The sequence below is a fragment of the Camelus bactrianus genome, chromosome 8 (assembly GCF_048773025.1).
Source record: "Camelus bactrianus isolate YW-2024 breed Bactrian camel chromosome 8, ASM4877302v1, whole genome shotgun sequence".
NCBI classification, from domain to species: Eukaryota; Metazoa; Chordata; class Mammalia; order Artiodactyla; family Camelidae; genus Camelus; species Camelus bactrianus.
The window spans coordinates 14,490,841-14,513,488 of NC_133546.1; the positions used below are offsets into that span (position 1 = coordinate 14,490,841).

A 22,648-nucleotide genomic window follows, 5' to 3' on the forward strand; every position below is an offset into this window, starting at 1 on the left:
CCCTTTACAGGCTGTGCAGCCTAGCCTCTCTGCACCTTAGTTTCCTCATCCATAAAGTGGGAATAAGGAATAAAAGAGCCTACTTCACGGGGCTGTTTCAAGGATTAAATAACATGCCCTTTGCCTAACATGTGCCTGCCTCACGGTAAGCCCTTCACCAGTGAGCGCTTCTGAGGAAGTCAGCAGTGGAGCCAGGCCAGAGAAAAAATTCAAATTCTTTGTCATATCTGGGTGATGCCTTTGTTTACAGAGCTCACTATTTTATCAGGCAGGTTTTTAGGCTGACTGGCCTCCTTCCAGAAGATGGCTTAGCAACCTTTTGATTTACAGCCTCTGAGAATCAGGAAAGCCCCAGAATAGAGACCATGATCTCCACCAATTAATAATAAACCGACAAAGTCCTAAACCATAAATCAGCCACAAATAGTGAATTAGAGCCAACATTTTTATTTTCTTTGAGGAATTTGTGTGTGACACAAACTATCAAAAAGCATAGTCCTAGGTCTGGTCTAGTCAAGTAGTGCAAAATTGAATAAGACAGTCCTCTTTTTTTCAAAATAATAATAACTAGTATTTATCAGCATCTCTGTACCAGGCCCTGTGCCTGTAACTTTTACAATCAAGAGTTTAATTACTTCTCTGGGGCAGCCACTATGGAGAACAGTATGGAGGGTCCTTAAAAAACTAAAAATAGAGTTACCATATGATCCAGCAATCCCACCCCTGGGCATATATACAGAGAAAACTCTCATTTGAAAAGATATATGCACCCCAATGTTCACAGCAGCACTATTTACAATAGCCAAGACACAGAAGCAATCTAAATGCCCACTGACAGATGACTGGACAAAGAAGATGTGGTATATATATATATATATATGTATGTAATGTATATGTAATGGAATACTACTCAGCCATTAAAAAGAATGAAATAATGCTATTTGCAGCAATATGGATGGACCTAGAGATTATTGTACTAAGTGAAGTAAGTCAGACAGAAAGACAAATATCATATGATATGCAGAGTCTTAAAAAATGATACAAATGCACTTATTTACAAACCAGAAATAGACTCACAGACATAGAAAACAAACTATGGTTACCAAAGGGGAAAGGGGTGGGGGAAGGGATAAATTAGGAGTTTGAGATTAACATATACACAGTACTATATATAAAATAGGTAAACAACAAGGACCTACTGTATAGCATAAGGAATTGTATTCAATATCTTGTAATAACCTATAATGGAAAAGAATCTGAAAAAGAATATATATATATATACACATATAACTGAATCACTTTGCTGAACACCTGAAACTAACCCAACATTGTAAATAAACTATACTTCAATTTAAAAAAGAGTTGAATTACTTCTCCTCTCAACCCTAATTGTGGTGCTAATATTACAAGTGAGGAAATGAAGGCTTCTAAAGGTTTCATGATTTGTCCTGGGTCAGGCAGCTTGATGCAAAGGGGGTTTGACCAGAAACATCTTTTCCCTTCTTGAACCTACAAGGGAGATGGGGGCTTAAAGCCAGGCTAAGAGCCTTCCAGGCTTGCTACTTGGCCTCACCTTCCTGTAGTCCCTGGAGGAGCTCTGTGTTGGGAGCAGTGGGTGGTTACAACCCAGAACAGGTCTGTGGGACGCGATAGATTCAGAAGACAAGGAGGAAGGAGGTGGCAGCTGTTGGATTCAGTAGAAAACCAGCCAGGATTAAGATTCCAAACCGTGGTTGTTGGTGTTAAGATGTCTACGGCTTTCAAACTCTACCCAGAAGTGTGCTTGATAATAAAACATTCCTTACCACTCTGAAGAAAGGCTTTAAAGCTTCCAAACGCGAGCATCCCCAGAATGTGAGGTCAGACAATGTTCCCCTGAAAGAAACCTAAAACAATCAACACCCACAGGATGAGCTTAGCCATCACCAGAAACCCCTCCAAGGTAAAAGACGGCTTGATGAGACACTGCTGATGAGACTCGGGTGTTTCCTCAGTCCTCTGCCAGGAGACCAGAACGTCTGCCAGATTCAATCAGGGTCATGCAGGTGTCTTCCTAATCCAATCAAGAGACCCAGGTCTCCCTCAAACCCAGTAACAGTGACCATGAAAAATGGGACGAGGACGTCAATTAAGTCATCAAAGAACACTGCAATCTGTGCTATTGCATTCTGACCTCCGTCTGAGCTGGCACTATGTCAACAGAAAGAAACATATTAAGAGGCACATGGAGCGGGGCTGGGGAGTGGAGGTGAACATCTTAAATATATCACTCTTCATCTGGTACTCTGGGGGGCAAAGGGATTGACCCGATTCTCAAGGATTGATTTCAGTGATATCCAGAAGAAATAACTCAAAGGAGGGGGAACTCAGTGAGTGAACAAAGGGTAATTAAAATGTCTCCTTTGAAGGTCATTCCCTCTGTTCTGTTCACCACCCATCTTCTGATCTCCCTTCTCAGTTCCAGGTGCCCTGCTCTCCAAGACAGCTGCCCTGAGCAAATGACCACAGTTGCTGGACGTCACACCTACCCATTGGCAGGTCCCACAAATCTTACCTCCCAACAGCCCCTGCCACTGCCCTCCTCTCCTCACCCCCACCCCCTTGGTCCAGGTCACAGGCCCCCTCCAGCCTCCCGACTCCCTCCCGGCCTTTGGTGCCGTCTGCTGGGCCTGTTCTAGGCACAGAAACCACACGGGCTTTGTCAAAATTCTAATCTGCCTTCAAACATTTCGAAACAAAATTTATGGTTTTAGAACGTGTTGGATAAACACTTGTCTGATCATCTAATCAAGCTTTAACCAAAAAAGATTAAAGTAAATAGATTATCTCACCATAAAACCAGCAAAACCAGAAGTAGCTTAATCTGTTCTAAATTAGAAACACTTCATGCTTTAAGTGCAAAGTTACATTTTGACAACAAATTGTAGCAATCACCTAATGAAATAAATAAGCCCTGATAATAAACAGATCTCTCTCCACAGTGACTGAATCCACCTTGGAGAATAAAATCTTCCTTCGGGTTTTTTCACATTGTTGAATTTTCTGTGTGAGTGGAAAATACTGGAGAAGAACAGATTTTAATATGGTTTTTCAGTGTGAAATACAGCTTTAGGTTTAAGACAAATATTGTGGAGAGTCAGTAGTTGGGGAACTATAAATCATATCAAGAGGTAAAGCATGTGAAACATAAAAAATAATGAGTAAATCAAGAATAACTTTTTAGAATGTGCCACAGCCTTAGATGTTTCTTACCAAAGCTCTTTGCTTTGTTTTCAGCTCTTCCTCAAAAAAAAAAGGTCTGCTTTCTTTGCAACTGTGAGGTATGGAACAGACAAAATCCTTAAATAAAACTAATATTTAGAACTGTCAAAAAAAAAAAAAAAGGATAACTTTTTAAAAGTCAAATCTGACCACCTCCCTTCCCTGCTTCAGAGGCTTCCAACTAAACTAGAAATTCTGACTCCTCGACTTGGCCTACAAGGTTCTCATGGTCTGACCCCACCAGCTTCAGTTTGTGCCTGGGGCCAGGCACGCTGGCCTGGAAGCATTTCCTGAAGTGCCCGCTCCTTCACCTCGGGCGAGCTGGCATCTCAGCTCCCAGTCATCACCTGAGCTAGGCCCCAGCTGCCTGCTACCTCAGGGGACCTAACCCTCCCCTTATACTCCAGCCCCAACGCTTGGCTTTGCTTCTTGCCTCAAGCTGCCATTGTTGTGTTTATTGACCACTTACCCATAGAACCCCAGCCCCCTGCTCAGTGCTGGGCACAGCGGGGTTACTCTCCGAAGGGTGATTTACGAGATTATCAAAGCAGTCTCACTAGATGTGGAGTTTCTCCATACAGTGACAAGCCCCGCTGGCAGTCTGGATGAAAGGCCATATACACCACCCGGACACACGAAAGCCCTGGCAAATGCCGGGTCACATAGTTGAGTTAACTGAGGAGCTTTTCTTGTAAAACACTCCTGTTTGGGGCCGGGCACTAGATTGCACAGGACGTGTGCTCTTCAGTCAGACAGCGGAGTTATTTCCTTCCTAGTGGACGGGAAGATTGTTCCGGAAGGTTTGGAAGACCATCACAAAGGAATATCTCATTTGCTAAGCTTCCTGGGATTAATGTCTTTTCTCCTTGACTAAATAAAATAATTAGTTAATGTGAGGGTGGAACTGTGACAGGGAACAATCCATTTAAGGAGAGACAGTAACACTCCGTTTATCAGCAAAATCTCTCTGGTTGCAAATACTCTGGCGGCTCCTCCCTGGTGCAGGATGGTCTGTGCTCTGCTGCTCCCTCTGAAGTTAGGTGCTGCGTATGACTCACTTTGGCCAATAAACTGGGAAGCAGAAGTGCTGCGTGCGTGCCCTTCCTGGTGGAGCTCTAAGAGCCAAAGGGTGCCTCACGTGATGCTTGCTCCACCTTGCTAATTGCAAAACACGGGTCCAGAGGGAGCCTTGATTGGCCAGAGCCCTTGAGTGACAATGAAGAGCAGAACCTCTACATCAGCCAACATCGGATACACAGCGTGAGTGAGAATCACAATTCTGTGGTTTCAAGCCACTGAAATTCGGAGTCTCTCCTAATCACAACATAAACTACCCTCCTTGACTGATAATGCTGAGCTGATTTGTCACTGATGGCTGGAATTATAAGTCATCACCAGTTTTCTTACAGTCCAGGAGTCGGCAGAACTCTTATGCAATAGGTGCCTTCAGACTGTGGAGCCCTGAGCCCCACACCCAGCAAGGGGGGCGAGCAGGGAAGCCCAGCATCCTCCAATCAACACTTATTGAAACGCATTACATGCAGACTTTGGGCTAAGTCCTAGAGGTACAGTGGACTGTTGCTGGAAAACTCATCTGGCGGCTGTGAGGAAGGTGCCTGTAGCAAGTTCAACAAAGTCAGGAAACCAAGTGAGGTAGCTGGTAGGGCCGAGAGTAAAGGAGAGATGGCCACGGGCCTCAGAAGGAGCAGCTCTGCCCATGGACACGGCATTGTGAGTGACTGTTAGTGATCAGAGCCGACCATTGCCAGGCACTTTCTAAGTACTTGACATACGTTAACTCCGCTCATCCTCACAGCCAGCTTATCAGATAGGCAGTACCACTGTTGTCATTTTATAGATAAGGAAAGTGATAAGGAAAGAAGTTCAATAACTCACCCCAAGCAACCCAGCAAAGCTGAGAGGTAGGAAAGTGAAAAAGCACATTGTTAATAATAATCTGAAGTTAAAAGAGGGAAAGATCTGTAACAGAATGCGATAGCCAAGATCCAACAACAGACGGTATGGCTCGCCAAGAGAAGGTCCTGGCTGCCCAGCCACAGGATCGAGGGTACGAAGGGGGAATTAGTCTTTCCCTCGCCCAGCAGATGAGCCCTGACCACAACCTCCTGATTGCCTGTATCTCAGTCAGACCACATGTGCCAGCCTTGGTTGGCTCAAAGGCATAATTTCATTCATTCGCTGACTCATTCACGAATCTCTGGGGGCACCTGCATGTACAAGGAACTGCTGCACGTTCAGGGATACAATCGTTCATGAAGCTGGGCAGAGGCTGCTCTCTGGGAGCCTTTCATTCCAGTGGAGAAAACAGACAAACTGGGAGTGCAGATCCCCTGGGCAAAATTGGAGTCACTTATCCACAACTTTGGCAGAGAGAAGCTCTAAACATGGCTTAAAAATGAGATCCCTCAAACTGCAAATAATGGCGAATCACAGCATATGGCCATAAAGGGAGTGCGGTGGGGAAGGGGACAAAGAGCCGGGCATCCTTATCTGTCAGGAGATGGTGGGATGTGCCCATCCAGGAGAAGTCAGCGCGTCTGTGAGCAAGAGGAGGTATCAGTGAGGGAGACGGCCCCTCCATACTCCACACAAGAGCCACCTCAGCTCAGAGACGTGACAGGACCTATGCTGAGCCCCTCCTGCGAGACCATCACACACTACTTGGGATACCTGTTCACCAGGTGCAGCTTTTACTGTACGCAGATGCATGACTACAGCTGCAGATTAATGGGGAGCCCAGACATTAACTTCTGAGTCTGTCTATGTCAAAGAAGAAAATGATATTTAACCTGCCCGATTTAGCTGTTCGTCAAGTTTTGACAACCAATCCTTCTTCAAAAGCCAGATGAATCACTGACCTGACACTCAAAAAGTGACTCAAAACTTGAGAAATATATGAACTGTCAAAAGGAGAGCATTACACCGTAGCACGTCTCCTCCACTTTTCTCAAGACGTTTAAAATAAACAGGCTTATTAATGTTTGTGTCGGTGTGAGATTTTCCATAAATCACTCAGACTTTTCAGTTTTACTTACTCATCTCAAGAAATAGTGATCCAGGTGGAAACCAACACTCAGATGTTAGACAGTAGGTTTGTAATAACTCTCCACATACTATGACATTTGGAAGGATTTTTCTGAACACTGAACTTCTCTGAAGTCCTAAGACAAAATATATTTTATCTTTCTATTTCCATTCTGTAGAGATAGAGAGATAAGATGAATTTATACATCCATTTTCACCAACTTGTTTTCTGTTTTATAGTTTTATGGCTAACTGCACTATAGAAAATTCAAGTGAAATTTATGACCAACATTAGCTAGATTTGCTTAGCTAGTTAGTCCAAGATAATTCATTTTAAAAATCACTCCTTCTCAAATGTGAAAAGTCTGTTACCACAGCAATTATGAAAGACAACCCACAAACTAGCAGGATGTTGTACTTCCTATGGGTATTTATGGATTTTTATGGTTCTAGCACGCTTATCTGGTGACAGGTGCTATACTGTACACCTTAGGTGTCTCTCATTTAATCTTTACGCTGGCCCTATAAAGTAGAGTCACACCTTTATTATCCTCATTTTACAGCTGAACAGAGAGGTTGAATAACTTGCCCCAAGGTGCACAGCTTGGAGGTCACAGGCCAGACTCAGACCCAACAGGTCTGGATGTTGAGTATGTGTCCTTGGCCATGTGCTCTGCGCCCGTAACCAATTTGGTAAAAACGGCTCAATTTAGTCAAGTGACATAATTAAGTTTTCTTTTTCTTTAATATTGCTTACACCCAAACCAGTTAGCTGTATAGTCCAGGTCAGGCTCAGCATTTCCAGAAACCAGATTTTTATTCTACTCTTGCATCCAATTTCCCTGGTATCTAGCAACAGCTACGGAAGAAAAAGAAGAAAGGGATAAACATTCTGCAGACCGTTTACGCACAAAGCCATTTTATTTCAAGTCTCAAATTAGAGAAGTGATGAAAAAGAAAAATTGTCAAGAGCCCCAAATCAAAAATAAAGCATCACATTCAAGAAAGATCTTAACAAAGATACCGACAAAGTGTGCCACGTTTGTCAGAAAGACGGCTCGCACAGACTCTGAGCAACCTGCATCTCCAGCAAAGGACGAAGCATCTTATTATGTTCAGAAACAAGGAGGCTAGGCTCCTAAGTGACATTTTTCCTAATTAAGGTATAAGCAAGAAAAGCATTATGCACAAGAAACCATTTTTTAGTTTGAGAAGTGGGACACCCGGGGAAACAGGAAACAGTGAAAGTGAAAAGCTGTGGGGTAACAGAAAAGAACAGGAACAGCGAACAGTTAAATATTCAAGACAAGATTGTTTAAAGGTTCTACCACACTATTAACATTTCTCCTCTAAGGACAACCTGAATCCTAAAGCAGAAAGGAAGGGAAAATGCCCACCAGTGCCTCCCTCCCTGAAAGGTACCCTCACATAATAACTCTGGGAGATGAGTGAGCTCAACCCCCAGCAGTCTGGGCAATTCTTATCAAGACTATCTCCTCAACCGCCAGCCTCACCAGAAGCACTCAACCACTTACAGATACATACACAAGCGGAGAGGGAAGAAAAACTGCACTTCTGAAGACAGATCTAGTAGATTTCACTTAAAAATATACGTGTATCACGTCCTCCTAAATTTAAGTCTAACTATTAGTTCCTAAGGGAGAAGCTATAGTCTGTCTATCTTCCTCTCACCCACATAAACCTAAACCTTGACGTTCTGTCCTGATTTCAGATGCACTGTGAGAAGAATGTGACGCTAATTTTTCTAGTGACGATGCAGATTGGCACTGAGTCATCTCTTACTCTAAACTGAGCCCCTCTGAGCCCTGCTGAGATGTTCAGCATCAGCATTCAGCAGCACGAAGGCATCTCTCCCAACAAACTGCCCCACACCCAGGCTTCCTTCAAGTTCAAACTGGCAGTTCTCAGACTCACCCACGCCTTCCCCCGGCCACGCTGTTTGGTGATAGTCCTGAATCTCTGCAGAATCACTCTGCTGTGTCGCTCTCGTCTCCGTGTCACCTGTTCTCACGCAGCTTACACAGATGGCTCCTCCTGTGTCACCACTGAAGTGACCACAGGGAGGTCCTCCAGATACACGCTTAAAACCACTCTTCCACAGAGGGCTTGTACGGCTGTGACAACATTCACATCAGAAAAGACAACCAGAGGCAAACCAAGGAGCTCGTGAGGTTTATGACATGGGTAGAGTCCTTTACGCTGGATGAAATATAAAACGACCAGGTCAGACAGTCCAAAATGCTTATACTTTGTGAAACCGTTTTCCCCAAACGCTACCATGTGTAGGTCTTGTGACAGCCCTTCCACGTAGGTGGAACTAGTCACTCCATTTTACAGACAAAGAAGCCAAGGCTCAGAGAAAGAGGTTCAGTTATTTGCCCACAGTCACAAGCCAGAGGGGAAGCCAAGACTTGCATCAGTCTATGCTATGCTGCTTCAAGCAGAATGATAGCTAACATTTATTTAGAGCTTCATATCTACCAGACACCGTGCTAAATGCTTTACCACGTGGATCATCACCTCGGTTAATTCTCACAACGTCCCTTTCATTAGTCCCAATTTTACGGATGATGAAAACAAAGAACAGAGAGGCTAAGTAATTTCCCCAAGGTCACGCAGTCAGTTTGATGAGCTGTTGGGACTCAAACTTTCATCTTCCCCACTCGTTCTATGCACGATATTATTTTTCAGTTTCATCAAAACCACACTAAAAAATAATAATATGAATGTTGCAGCTCACAGATATAAAGTCATCATCATGACTGATGACAACGATTTTCAATAGTTCTTGAAGCAACACCTGAGATTTAACATGAGATGCAGATTCAGATTCTAATAAAGGGAGAATCTGCCAGGTTAGTGCCCATGTAAAAAGACAGGCCTGCGTGGCCAGGCCCTCAAGTCCAGACACTTACTGGGATTCTCAGCCCCCAGGAGTCCCTTCCCCTCACCGTGAGGACGAAGTCCTCGGAGGCCATAAGTCTCTCCCTGGTTCTCCCTGAGCCTGCCCACACTGGCTCCGCTCTCAGGACAGAAGACACCGAAGGCCTCGTCTCCTCCTGGGAGGAAGTAGGTTGGGAGGGTAATGTAGGAAGTAGAACAGAGCTTTGAAAAGGACTTCAGTACTCGGAGCGACAGAGTCTAGAAAGCTAACAAGTACTGATATTGTCTGGAGGGTCGGCTGGGCCTGCGGCGTCCGAGAGGTCCACGGATCTCGTGTTCTCTCCTCTGTGGATGAAGGAACGAGTCAGCTGTGAGATCTGAAAACCCACATATCAGGGAGCGCATCTCCCCACCCGGGTTAGGATATTTGAAACAAACGCAAGTGAGCCAGCTCTTCGTCTCAGATGACCACGTCCATCTGTGGTAACACAATAACCAACAGCACAAAAATCCTCTCTTCAGCATTTCTGATACAGGATTTTGTATCATCATGACAACTTTGAAAGCCAGGTGGAACTTTATCTTCAAAGATTCCAAAAAACGAAAGTGGAAACCCAGCCATCAAGGTAACGCCTCTGTGACCATGCTTTGCTTAGACATACGGTTATCTCCTTGGTTGAGATACTTCCAGCAGGTCTATAAGTCATTCATGCTTTACTAAAACTGAAGAACTGAACTTCCAGGACTGGTCACGCATGGAAGGAGAGTAACAGATCTCCACCTGCTGTAACCCACTTCCCCTGCGATTAGAGCCCAGGGTCTCCTGAGATGGTCTTGACCCAGTCTTGCAGCCTACATAGGGCTTCCATTGTTCCTGTGGCTCCCAACACGCTCCTCTGCCCACACTTAGGGTCTCCTCCAGCCTCCCACAAAGGCTGTTATCAGACAGACCGGATCCTTAGTCCAGATCTCCAGCCACTGCTCCCAGGTGGGCCCGAGACAGTTGCCAGGAACCTTTCCGTTATGGCGCCAGCCCCTGATCACAGCATGCAGACAGACTTAATGGGCACAAAAACCTCATGGTACCTGCGGGTGCTGGTGAGGGCCCCGGAGGCCAGGACACACTCACAAACGATGTCACAGCACTCAGCCATGTGGGGCAGGCGTGTTCATGAACCACGAAACTGATGAGCAGCTGGACAATGTTCATTCCACAACCAGGACTAAGTGCACAGCAAAGAGGAAAGACACAGACAGTAAAGAGAAGCCCATCTTCCTCGTCCGAGACAGGGCCTTGGCGATGAGGTCTGTCCCCTCATCGCTGGGAGAGTCACTGGGCAAATCCAGCCCCTGGGGTTCCGATGTAGGTGCCATTGGCCCAATTAAAGTAACTCTCCCCCACCTGCTCGCTGCATCCATCCCCAGGAGAGAAAGACAGGACAGCAGCATGGAAAGGAGAAGGGGACAGCATGGATAGCTCTGGGGGAAATGACAGCAACCCCACAGCCCCTCGGACATGCCTCACATGACCCTGTTTCCTCTCTTTGCTGTCAACAGGCAGGGTCCAGTCCTCGGTCACAATGGCAAGAATTTTCACTTATCTCCCAAGATAGCCTCCTTCCCAATATAAACTTGGCCTGAAGTGAGACCCATATATGGGCCCAAACTGCCACTCCACTTTCCATCTCTTCTCCCCGGTGCCTTCACAGAAGCAACAGGTACAGGAGTGCCGTGTCTTAGTTCCTCTGGAACCGTCCGACGTGCCTCGTGAAGCCGGCGCTCCTGCCCTGTCTGCGGACACACGGTGCAGGGGAAAGGCCTGCGTTCCCTCTGCTGGCAGTTAAGACTGGCCTTAACTGTGTTCAGAGGGCAACACAGGGCCCAAAACATCTACAGCCAAACCACCCAGCGAGACGTCTGTCGGGAACTCGGGTCAAGTGTGCGGCCTGGGAACACGGATGTCAGAATTTCTGGTAAAAGGGAGGCAGCGAACAGGACATGGAGTCAGGAACTCAGGAAGCCAGAAGGTAGACAGACAGACAGACAGATAGACAGGCCAGCTGACACTAGGGGAGAGGCCAGGGCACTTGCCCGGGGGTGCTGCCAACGAAAATAATCAATAATCAATCAATAAGAAGAAAAGAGTTTGATTTGAGCCAAACCGAGGGCTAGCCCAGAAGCCCGCTTCCTAAATTATTCTGAGAAACTGCTCCGGAGAAGCAGGGTTTTCAGCACAGTTTTGTATTTTGTCAGAACAAAGAACATGAAACAAGTAAGGGATACATTTCTTTAAGGTTTAAAAAAAAAGAAAAGAAAAAACAGCCCAGCACATACACGTCCAGTATGTACAGTGTGCCCTTGGCACCTGGGAGGATAGTCTTAGCATCAAAAGAGGGCCAGCAAGAAGAAGGACGTTTAACCTTTGTTTTTAACATGGACATTCTTTACTTCTGGTCAATGTGCCCTTTGCTTTAACAATTAAAGCAGATGTACAATGTATGTTTGATAGGCCACAAACATGCTATTTTAGTTAGCAAAAAATTCAAGTTAACTCACATACAAGCCAGAATGACTTCCCTATATCTCAATATGTGAAAAAAAAAATTTATCAGTACCTGCCTTAAATAATTGACTGTTCCTGCCAATCTTTCTTCCCAGCTCCTGAGGGGCCTCGTCAGTCAGGGTCCCCAACACAGCGAACAGGACTCTCCTGATTCGGAGGCTCCTCGCTGTCCTCAGCTGAACCCAGACACCTGCATGGTGACAGGGACCCACCTGACGTGGGCCTCCCTGCCAACAACAGCTTCAAAGAAAAATCTCACTTCTATGATCTGAAAGGGATCTGTCTGAACGTGGACTGGCTGAAGATGATCGTAAGAGCTCTCCTGGCTCCTAAGACGCCAACCCCCTAACCCGCCAAAATATCGGTAGAAAGAAGCAGAGCGAGAATTAGACAAAGAGTAATTCCTTCAAACGCCTTACGGAAGTTCTCACATTTATTGAGCCTGAACTTACTCAGTATTTTCAGTGTCAGCACAGACAGAAAGAGGAAGAAACAGGATGTTGCTTTTCTGTCCTCCCTTCGGCTCTAAGACTTACGATCAAGGGGAAAGTTCAGTATAAACCAAAAGATGTTGCCTTGAAACAGGAAGCAAGACGAGAGGTAGGTGTCCCAAGAGAATCAGAGACAAATTGTACCATAAGCATCCTGCTTCAAGCTTGATTTTAGGAGCAATTCCTGGCTTTGTAATTCAAGGAGCCCATGGGCACCCCTTTGAGCAGGAGACAGCCCCCAGGGCTGGCCTGTCCAGACTAACCAGCAGGGCGACTGTAAGCATCACATGGGCTCTACCCCCAACCCACACTCCTTCACCTCGTGGTGCCCCACAGGGCCCCCCTGTTCACCTCAAACATGAGAACCCCCTTCTCCCCCCACCAAAAAAAAACCAGGTAGTGGGTCAAAGAATAATCCCACAAGAAAGGGAAAAAACCCACAGGCTGTGTCAGGCCAGTGTTCCAAATACCCCCAGTGGAGTTTTCAATCCTTTATTGGAGTAACCTGTGACCTAAGTGTGGCAGATTTAGAGATCTTGTTACGGAAGAGAGAACTTCAGAAAGTTCAGGACCCGCTGAAGCAATAAAGACCAGCAAACCCTTTTTTTGCTCCGGCCCATGGCACCGGCAGGGTAGGCGAGTGTCGCAGCCTTTGTCCTACCAGGAAGCTCCGCAGCCGCTGGCGAGACCAGAATGGCATGATCAACAGTACCAGAAAGCCCATCTGGGCACAGCCCTGAAGGCCAACCCTTTCGGAGGAGCTTCTCATGCAAAGGGAACTGTGCTCGAAAAAGTAGGGGTTGAAGCCAAACAGCCAAATTCTGCCGTCAGGAAGTGTGTCAGGGTTCAGCTCATCAAGAATGGCAAAAAAAAAAAAAAAAAATCACAGCCTTTGTACCCAATGATGGTTGTTTGAATTTTATTGAGGAAAATGATGAAGTTCTGGTTGTTGGATTTGGTCGCAAAGGTCATGCTGTTGGTGACATACCTGGAGTCCGCTTTAAGGTGGTCAGAGCAGCCAGTGTCTCTCCTCTGGCCTTACACAAAGGCCAGGAGGAAAGGCCAAGATCGTAAGTTTTGATGGCGAAAGCACGATAGCAATAAACTTTCACACGTCGAAAAAAAGAAAAAGACAGTAAACCAAATGGTGGTTAAAAATACCACAGGTATTTTCAAAATTGTGGTTCAAACTGCACTTCTCAAAACACACCTGTAGTCAGACATCCAGGTTTTACTTTAACCAATTTAACCAAGAAAAACACCAGCCTGAAACCAGAAACAGTTAAAGGCCATGTGTTATGGTTACCCAATAACACAGGGTCAGATGTTGTAAAATGATTCAGCTTTGGAACTGACAAACCACACAAAGTAAGAATTTTGGTAATTACCTACCTCCACCCGGGGGTAAACCAAGCCCCAAAAACCCCCACCCTGGAAATGTCACAGCAACTTCCTTGCGGTGAGAAATGCCCTCGCAGGCTCCAAACCAGGGAGCTCACCTTTATTTGTGCTTTTTATGTGATACTTTGCAAAGGATATTACTGAGCACTCATAAAAAGAGCAAGGAGTTAAACATTTATCAAGTCTCACAATATTAACAAACTCACTTTCTCAAAAATATGCTTCATATTCCAAAGTTCTGTATCCTTAATAAATGACCGCTCTGATTTCACAAAAAGAGGAGGTTCGCTCCTTATCCATCCATGACCTCTGCTGGCAAAGACCCCACTGTCACAGATCCAGGAGACTCGGCCCACGAGGAACATTCCTTCCTGCTCCACCAGCTTCTCTGTGGCCCTCGGTGAGTTCCTGAACCTCTTTCCACCCTTTTAAGGTGGGACTAAAGATAACACCCACCTCATAGGTTTGTTATGAGGATAAAGAGTTAATATGGGGAAGGCTTATTGTTTTTTGGTTTTATTATTTGCTCGATGGGGATTAAATGCCATAGCAGCACTGTAAGCAGTGTTCAAGCCATTCACTGTATGTTTCAAGTAGAATGAGACCCAGAAAGAAGCACACTTCACTATTCATGATCAAATGATATTCCAGGAAATCACACTTTTTAAAACACATTTATTGAACAGGGAAAATCTGCTGGACTTTCTGGAGGACACAATATGTTATAAACCAAAGTTCCTACCCTCGAGGCGCTTACAGACGAATTAGGAAAATAAGACACGCACTCATAGGAAAGCACAGCACCGGCAGCACACGGCAGGTGCCAGGGCAGTGAGACCATAGCGTTTATTTTTAATTGATTTATAAATACTAAGAAGTACTGGGTAAGGAGACTGAGTTCAGCCTACAATGCAAAACACCAGGGAGATGGGACCTGACTGGGGCTTTGGGTGATGGGTAGGAGCCTAACTGAGAAAGGGAGGGTCTGGGGGAGGGGAACGTTGGGCCACCTTGAATCTGAGACGAGAGACTGGTGTGCTGATGAACTTTAAGGTCCTCAGTCCAAATCCGTGTTCAACCACATACCAGTATTGTGACTGTGGGCCGTTACTTTACCTTCTCTGTGCCTCAGTTTCCTAATCAGTCCCCCTCATTGGTACTGTCCTGAAGATTGAGATAAAGCATGTCAGGAGCTTAACACGGTTTCTGGCACACAAGTAGGACTCAGGTTAGCCATTATGAGATATTCAGCAGTGTGAAGGAGGCTGCCCAGAGAGCCGGCATCAGCAGAAGACGTGGAAGTTGACTGGAGAGTGGAAGGATGACATTGGAAGGTGAGGAAGGAGGCCGTGGGGAGCCTAGCTCTCACGCAGGGAGAGATCTGAGCCACCTGCAAAGAGTCAATGCTCTGGGCATTTCAGAAGAAGGTGGGGGAACTGGGGACAGGGGTCCAATAATAATGTGCCAGGGTCCACATGTGAGTGGTAAGGGGCTGGGGCTGGGTCCAGGCACCTGTTCCAGAAAAAGAAGGACAGGTGTAAGGGCCTGGATTAGGCAGCTCCAAGAGCGAGTGGGACATGAGAGAAGGGGTCAAAAAGAAACTCCACTAAATGCCATGAAATATCCTGGATTATTATGTCCTGGAAGAGAAGAAGAATATTGTGGATTCCTTAGTTTGGAAAAATGTACTCAGTTATAAGATGTTAACATTAGAGGAAGCTGGGTGAAGGGGATGTGGGAAAACTTAGTACTATCTTTGCAACTGTTCTGTAAACTCAAAATTATTTCAAAAACAAAATCAAAACCCTCCAACTCTTTTTGAGTGGTTCTTCACATGATAAATAAAAAGGGAAGCCATGGCAAGTAGGTTTGGAGTTCAGGCGGTGAGTTGATCGACCAACTTAGACAGCCATGTGGCTGATGCAAGACCAAGAAGGCAGGTGCCCAAGCCCAACATGGAGGGCACGAACTCATGCCCACACCCAGCCCCATGGCAGACCTGGCCTCCTAGGAACATGGAACTGCCGTGCCATCCTCTCAAGTTACTGTGCTCACATTTCCTGTCACGAGCCCATCTCCCCAACCCATTACACCCACAGCACCCTCAACCCACACTGCTTCCTGTTGCAGCAGCTCCGCCCTCCAGGAGAGGTGTCAGATAGCATTTCCAAAGAATTTTATCTTGAGACCCAGAACAAGCCAAGGCTTCTTAAGGAAAAAAAAAAAAAAAAAAAAACCTGTAACCTCAGCTTCAATAACTCAGGTCTTCCTGACTCTGAGGCCATGTTCTTCCCACCCCTTCCATGGGGCCTCATACAGAAGGCCATGCGTGGTCTGCTGCATTTCCAAAAACATACTCACAAAAGAGCTTCACCAGGTCGTAAAAGCACCAGCGCCCCAAGGTTGGAGAGATCTTCTAGAAAGCTGTCTAGTCTCACTGGCCTGAGAGAATCAAGTATGTCCTACCTATGATAACTTGAAGTTCTGAATGTTGAAAGTACAATATAATAAATACATAAATACATATGTGTGTATGTATATATACATACATACAGGTATATATATATATATATACACACATACCTGTGAATGAATATACCATATAATGAACACATACAGGTTAAATAAAACCTATATAATGAATATCCTTTAAAATATGAGTGATGAATCAGTAAAATAAATTCTTCAGCAAAAAACAGGAGAGATCCTGAATGCCTACCACATAATAAATGCTAAAAAATATTGTTGATTTTACTTAATGACATAGTTTGGTGGTCTTTAAATGAACCCCTACAAACACATGTCTTATGCTAAATTAATGAAATCACAAATCAGGTTGTTTTCCTAAGAATGAAACTAGAAAGCAACAGGAGAAAGAGATTAAATTCCAGTCCCAATTTGGGCTGAAGAAAGTGCCTGAACTTTCAAATGTGTCCGTCGCGGATGCCATACTGGGGCAGGAGAAACTGAGCAGCAGGAGTCCTGCAACATCCTTTTACCAGGCTGCAGGTGGAACTAAGGTGTCAGGCAGAGAGGCCAGAATAGATGATCTCTGAGCTTCTGGGATGCTCTCACAGAGCTCAGACTGTTGTTAGGAAGATTACATAGCATCCCTCAGCTCTGATGGGGTGCTGGAGCTGGCTGATACCAGCTCAGGAGAGAGAACTGTCAGATTTTCAGGAATTTTACAAGCCAGCTATTAATTAGTCATCATTAAAAATTAAATTTTAGAAACACACAAGTAAATTAATTATATTTTTTAAAGTTAATAAATACTCAAAACTCATCGCTTTCTGATGATTGCATTGCATTTCACTATTGTCTACACTCTTGAGGTTAATTCCCTGCTCCAAGTTCAGTGACTTTACAATGGCAGCCTGAAATCAACCATGGAAGGAGTGTTTACACCAAGGACATGGGCAAGTGCTATACATCGGGGGAGTTTTCCTCTGAGAGGTGGTTGTTCTATCTTTACCAGCAACCCCCTAGATGCTAGTGTCCTTCAAAGACAATGCAAATGGGAAATGGTCTTGTTCTGGGGAGGAGAAGGTGATGGGGAGAGAGGAGAGAAAGTGGAAGGGAAAGCAGTTAAGGGGAGACAGCGGGGCGGGAGGAGGAAGGCAGGGAGGAGGGTGGAGAGGGGAAGGGGATACAGAAAAGGGGGGAAGAGAGCAAGAGGAGGGCAGCGGAACTGGGGAGAGAGAAGGAGGAGAGATGGGATGACAAGGGGAGAAAGGGAGAACTGTTTTATCTGCTTAGTATCTTGAGGAAAACAGTGGCTCTAACCATGTAAGCAAATTATTCCAGATAACCAATGTTTACACTCTTTTTCTGAAAATTGCTGTAAGTGAACCTGCCTTCTGATGTGCAGGCTACCAATATAACTGGGTATTTTCTTAAGGACTCGGGTCAGACATGCTGCTGCACCGCATCCCTCCAGGCCACAGATGCACAGAGAGCTCTTTGTCTCCTGTGAAGATGGCTCCAATCTTCTGAGCTTTTTATAGATTCTCTGTCAACCCCCTTACTGTCAGGCTGTCAGCTGTCACTTTGAGATGTTCTCCCAGTACTTACTAGCAGCCTGCTTTGCTGCTTCTAAGTCTCAGTGAACTAAGAAGGCAGAAAACCAAGCTTGTTAAAACCATGGCTAAAGTAAGAGTAAACAGCCCCTCTCAAAAGCCTAAGGCTCTCTCCAAGAAAGAACGAACAAACACGCCAGGGCAGCTCCTCAGGTTCTCAGAGTTACCCACTCGGCTTTCTTTCAGGTTTTCCACTGTGTTCCAAATGAGTAACTTCTGGATAGGTGAGGTTTCACTCGATACATGAAAGTATTCAACTGAGACAAACTAAAAGAAAAAAAAAAAGAAAAGAAAAAGAAAGGCTAACATTCACTAAATAAGAAAACAAATCAAAGCGCTGCCCATAAGCAATACTCCACAGCACAGACACCCTGTTCTCTCGCCAGTCCACGCCCCGCTCTCGAGGCGGACGCCCAGCTCCTGGGCTGCTTCTCCCAGCGTGCACAAAGGGCTCTGAGCAGCTGCAACTGGAAACCACCAGAAACAGGCAGCAGTGGGCAAGGAAGTGCTAGTGGAGACGGCCCCACCGTCCAGCTCCAGCTTCGGGCATCCGCCCAGTCCATCCCTTCTCATTCACAGCCCTGGACCGGGGTAGGGAGCACAGAGGTCCTGGGACATGAACCGGGTCCCCAGCATAACAGAGCAAGATGGTGGCCATGGACATGCCATCCACTGACAGGTCCCCGGTGGACAGGCACCAGGAGCAGCGCCCAGCAGAAGGTCCACTTGCAGGGCAAGCTGATATAAGACCCTGATTCCCCTCCTAGGCACGAGGCCAACCTCCTGAAAATGCGTGTCTCTGTTTCCCTGAATGTGGGCTTTGGGCTGATGCTAAACTACAAAAATAAGAAGAGTAGCTCACTGCTCACTAAATTCACTGGATGAAATAATGTGCTTCAAATTTTTTTTTTGTTTAATCCCTTTTCTTTTGTAGGGTTTTGTTTTAAAATAGCTGATAGCAACATAAAACCTCTAATTCTTAGGATTGTTGCATGTTTACCCCAGACTGTCACACACCAAAAATTTTAAATAACTATAATAGAACAACAAAGCTATCTCAGAAATAGAAGAAAATTCCAAAAATTACCCTCCTTGCACTGAGCGTCTAATTTGTAAAGAAAGATTTTAGAACCAATGTTCTAAAATCAAAAATAGAAATTCTGGAATGAATCCCATTATTTCATAGCTCTACTTTACGCCTGGCCTATAGTAGGCCCGTGACAAATATTTATTGGGTGGCTGGCTGGGTCGTTGCACAGATGCGGCCTTACCAACTGGACGGTCTGAAGCTGACTGGCCTTCCCTAGGACTTAGGCCAGCAGGACCTGTCCAAACTCATATCTGGCCCTGTTGAAGAAATATTATTAACTAGTCAAGTAAAGTCTTCTCTAAAATGAAATCTTAGTATCTTTTCTTTGAACCTGAACCTAGGGTTTTCACATACTCTTACTGAAAGGCAGGTTTAGACCTGACCATCAACTAGCTGGCACTTACTGACCATTTACAGCACAGGGGCCACGGTGCCAGGAACTGGAGATGGAGTATGGTGAAGAAATTGGGAAGGTCCCACCCAGCACGAAAACACAGTCCCCAGAATCTATAATAAACCCACACACACAAGGTCCCCTGTTTTGTGACCACAGCACAGTGGGGAAGAGGGTGATCTTTTCAATGAGTGGTGCTGGGGCAACTGGATGCCCCCATGGGAAAAACTGAATCTGGATCCCTACAGTATACCATTCACGAACATCAACTTCAGACAGATTACAGATCTAATTACCAAAGGTAAAACACAAAGGATCCAAAAGATAATAGAGGAGAACATCTTCGTGACCCTGGAGCAGACGAAGATTTCTTGAACAGAATGCAAATGCACTAACCAGGAAAAAACTGGTAAACAGGACTACCAACATTACAAACTTCTGTTCACCAAAAACACTTAAACATTAAAAGAGTGAAAAAAGCAATTCACAAAGTGGGAGAAAATACTAAAACACATATTTCTTTTTTTCCAGAATATTTTATTTTATTATAAGAGAAAAGAATACCAGAAAAACTTTTAAGTGTAAGTTACTTGCCAGCACCAAAGGCCAACGAACAAACATGAATAGAAAAGAATGAATGTTCAGAGCTGGAAGAAAGGTCCCAGTTCTGTTCAGTTTTGCAGGCTGTGGTCAAGGGAATGTGGGATGGATCCTAGGAGGGACAAGAGTCTGGAAGCCACTCATGCCTGTCCCTGCTTTGTCCCCATAGATCGAGGAGGCCTCAGCCCTGCCCACAGGGCAGGACGGAGCACACCAGCAACTAGCTGCCAAACAGAGATGGAAGCATAGCCCCTGGGGGGCTGTGTTCACCAGGTACATTCTTTTTTAAAAAACACATATTTCTGATAAAGGACTGATATCTAGGATGTACAAAGACTAGTATCCAGGATACATTAAAAAAACAGTAAGACAGACAACCCAATCCAAAGTTTTATTTTTTAATGGGCAAAAGAGTTGAACAGGCACTTCACAAAAGGGCTACCCAAAGGGCCAATGAGCATGAAAAAGGACTGAACTTCATTAAAACCACACTGCAATAACATTATATACCTAACAGATGGTTAAAATGAAAAAGTGAAAATACCAAGTGTTGGCAAGGATGTGAAACAACTGGAACTTCCAGATACTGTGGTGGGAATGTAGGTTTATAATTACTTGGGAAAATTGTCTAGGAGTATCTAGCAAAACTGAACATATGCCTACCCTACGAGCCAGCAATTTCACCGCTATGGCTATAACCCAACAAAAATGCAGACATATGTTCACTAAAAGACGTGTGCGATCATGTTCACAGCAGCTCAATTCAGAATAATCCCAAATTGGAAATCTCCCCAGGGCCCATAAAAAGCAGAACAGATTAAAACCCAATTGTGATGTATTTGCACATAGAATACTATATGGCAACTCCAGTGAACAAATCTCAATGGCGTACAATGATTTGGGTGCATCTCACACAATATTGAACAAAAGACACAGACATAAAAACTATTTTAAAAGGCAATCAGATTACCTTGCAGGCGGTGGGTGGGGAGCTAACGGTGGAAAGAGGGCACAACAGGGACTTCTGTGGTGCTAGCAATGTTCTGTTTCTTGACCTGGATGGTGATTACACTGTGGGTTCAACTTGAGACAATTGGTCAACCTGCACACTTAGGATTTGTGTATTTTGTATGTTACACTACAAGAAAAAGTTTTTCAAAAAATACTTTCACTCATGATCTCATCTCACACTTTCTTCTGTCCCTAGTCTTTTGACCATGTCAGGTTCCATCAGCGCTGACTGAGCCCACTGGGAGAAAGCTCGGCTTCCTGGGTCTTTGCACAGCTGGTGACATCTCTTGTAATTTAGGTCCTGGTTCAAATGCAACAAACTTCCTCAGAGAAGCCGTTCCTGGTCCCATCAACCTGGCCACAGTCATTTATTCTTTATCCCATTAGTCTGTTTTATTTCTTTCACAGCATCTCTCACAAGCTGAAATCATTTTGTCTTGTTTATGGTATTTGGTTTTAGAGCACAGGGACTTTGCCTCTCTGGTTCCCTGCCACATCCCTAACATCTGCGTCCCTAGCATTTAAAAGTATATCTGGCATACTTACCCAAATGACTTGAAATTTATATCCACACAAGAGCCGGTCTGCAAATGTTTATGCCAGATTGTTTCATAATTGCCAAAAACTGGAGGCAACCAAGATGTCCTTCCAGCTACGGAATTGTCGTGCCTTTGAGTACACAATGGAATATTATTCAGCTATAAAAAGAAATGAGCTATCAAGTCATGAAAAGAGGTAGATGAATCTTAAAGGCAGATTGCTAAATGGAAGAAGACAGCCTGAAAAGGCTACATACTACATGGTTCCAATTATATGACATTCTAGAAAAGGCAAAACTGTGGCAATGGCAAAAAGATTCGTGGTCACCAGGAGCTCAGGGAGAAGTGGGGGAGGCTGAATGGGTAAAGCACAGGGGATTTTTTAGGGTGATGAAGCTATTCTATATGGCACTGTAAGAGTGGATACATGACACCATGTATTTGTCAAAACATATAGAACTCTAGGAGACAAAGAATAAATCTCAAGTATGCAAATTTTTTAAAAATAATTTAAGAGACTGGGGAATCCCAAAATGGAATGCAGAATGTGACAAAACAATGTAACTATATTAAAAATGTATGAAACAAGCCCACTGAAGGCACTATGGGGAAAAGGTGCTGACCTAAGTAACTGGAAACCAGTAGAGTCTAAGTCTAAATGCAAGGTGAACTGCACATAAGCACTGCACTCTAGCTGATAACGCTGTTTTCCGAGGGGTGTGTGTTAATGATTCTGACACTGCTATACATGTATGCCACAATCAAACAACTAAGTGAATGGATGGCAGGTGGTGGGAACCCCACGTGTCTCACTGATGGAGTGAGAATTTACAGATGGGCAAGAGAAAGAGGCTAGGCTAATCCATGTGGTAGTAGATTAGAGTTGAAGACATCATCTTGAACTCATGTTTGCTTAATCCAGATACTGATGGTCACTTATAGAAATATTTACAGACACATGTACATTCAAAGGTTAGTATACACGCATACATTTCCTTACTCTGACAGCTGAGAGACCCTGGAAATAATGACACCCCAGTAGCCACAAGCACACTGAGTATCCATGTCTTGGTTTCTAATACCACTTTCCAATAAAAGGAACTAGATCTCCTTGGAGAAATGGCTGATTCTACGCCTGGGACAAGAAATATACAAGATGAACTTGGAACACCTTGTAGTACCAGAAAGAGAAGAAGTATTAAACACATATACACACACACAATGATGGGAGTTTGTCAAACATAATAAAGGAGCCAATTGAAACAGCTCC

The 22,648-nt window shown here is 44.8% G+C and overlaps 1 protein-coding gene, 1 long non-coding RNA gene and 1 pseudogene across 3 annotated transcripts in view; 2 read left to right on the forward strand and 1 right to left on the reverse strand.

Moving 5' to 3' along the window:
- PPP1R14C (protein phosphatase 1 regulatory inhibitor subunit 14C) overlaps positions 1 to 22,648 on the reverse strand; it is a 79,511-nt gene that overhangs the window by 42,089 nt on the left and 14,774 nt on the right. The window lies entirely within an intron of this gene.
- LOC105077386 (small ribosomal subunit protein uS12-like) lies at positions 10,234 to 13,364 on the forward strand (annotated as a pseudogene).
- Positions 13,903 to 22,225, forward strand: LOC105077319 (uncharacterized). The gene is made up of 3 exons (XR_006728489.2): positions 13,903 to 14,065; positions 19,998 to 20,101; positions 21,036 to 22,225. It is a non-coding gene; the product is annotated as an uncharacterized LOC105077319 (long non-coding RNA).